We start from the raw sequence: 1,602 nt of genomic DNA, 5'->3' as shown, positions 1-1,602 counted from the left end.
AAGTTACTAGTTTAGGGGTAGTGTCATTGCCTCCTGATCAGTGTGCCTGGAGCTCACATCACCTTATCTACCTGGGAAGAGATATAAAAAACAAACAAAAAAAATAAAAAACTATTTGGGCTTCCAAGAATGATATGACGTTCTTAGTTCATATTTCCGGGTGGAGGCGCGGTAGTAGTAATCCCTCTACATTCGCTCTATCCGTTGGGGTTTGTTGGACACATTTGGGTTTTCTTATTATGTTTGTACGGGTCAACCACTGAATGGTCCTCCTGTTAGGTCTTCACAGGTCAGCATGGTGATCCTCGAAGCATCTTTCTACATGACTCGTTTAGCTATACTGTTTGGTCTGGATGATCGAACGGTCTAAGTCACTGAGTTCAGGTCGTTTCTGGCTGCATGGGTTTGGATCAGCGGTGATAGAAATGCATCAGTTTCTTTGGGTTGATTGACAGAAGGGAAGCTTAGCACCCCCCTTGACAAGGATGGACTAGGCTCCACAGCCCTCACAACACATGTATGCCACCTACCTTGTGGTATCTCTACCAAAATTCGGGTATAGTTTGGGGTGTATTAAATTTTTTGGGCCCTGCCATCCCCTTCGGCCTTCTGTTCTGGCTGATTGATAATTTCTCCAGGCTATTTGTCTTTTCATTGTAAATGCGTGGCGTAGTCTGCAGCTGTAGGTCTGTGATTTAGCAGCTTGCTTTCCTGCAGTGTTCTTGGGTTGGGAATCCCTCATCCAATATGAATACATAAATGAATGACTGTAAATAAAAAAATAAATAAAAAAATAAATATATATATAATAATTATTTTGGTTGTTATTTCAGTCGGGGTAAGGAATATTTGTACTCTTGAGTTGGGGGTCTGTCAATTCATGATGATTCGGTAAAATATTGGATGGGTACCTCCCCTCCGCCTGTGTTGGTCTGGTAGGTAAGGTTCGTTGATATTCGTTTTAACTTCACATATGGTGGGCTCTAATTTTACATTAGGATGGTTTCCTCTTTGATTTTGTGGTGTCCCTTGTTATGTATATAACAAAAAAAATATAATAAAAATATATGTCCATATATCTATATATTAATAATAATGGTATATGTATATAACAGTGTTTTATGAACGATATCTATTTTAGACCTAATTTTATGATCCTCTTTGTGGGTTGAGTTTTGGGCTAATTGTTTTTTCTTTCAGGTCCTGGGCTTTCAGCGTGTTGATGGTGACCTTTCATATATCTCCAGTGCAGTGAGGATCGCATGCCCGGGGGGCACTCCTTGTTTTCGAGAGGTGAAGTCTTTGGACAGGGATCCAGGAATTCAGGTGGTCACAACTTCTTCCGGAAGTGGTTGATATAGCTTTCACCCGGGGTGCAATTATGCTGCTGCCCCATGGTTATCCTGGAGCTCAGGACCGTATGTGTCCTGACATTCATAGTTGGGGGGGTTGGTGTCATTTCCTGAGTGGTTGTTTTGGTTATATGGGGGAAGGGTTAGTTATACTATACAATGGTTTAGTACAATGGGTGGTAGTCCGGTGCCGTTATCTGAAAGATGCAGCTATATAGTGTACTGGTTACAGTTTTCTAAATCAACAACC

The 1,602-nt window shown here is 41.3% G+C and overlaps 1 pseudogene; it reads left to right on the top strand.

Moving 5' to 3' along the window:
- Positions 1-441: 441 nt before the first annotated feature.
- Positions 442-554, top strand: LOC122929879 (annotated as a pseudogene).
- Positions 555-1,602: the final 1,048 nt, after the last annotated feature.

Source organism: Bufo gargarizans, chromosome 2, assembly GCF_014858855.1.
Source record: "Bufo gargarizans isolate SCDJY-AF-19 chromosome 2, ASM1485885v1, whole genome shotgun sequence".
Taxonomy (NCBI): Eukaryota; Metazoa; Chordata; class Amphibia; order Anura; family Bufonidae; genus Bufo; species Bufo gargarizans.
The sequence above is the reverse complement of the archived record's forward strand: the minus strand, read 5'-3'. Positions and strand labels throughout refer to the sequence as shown.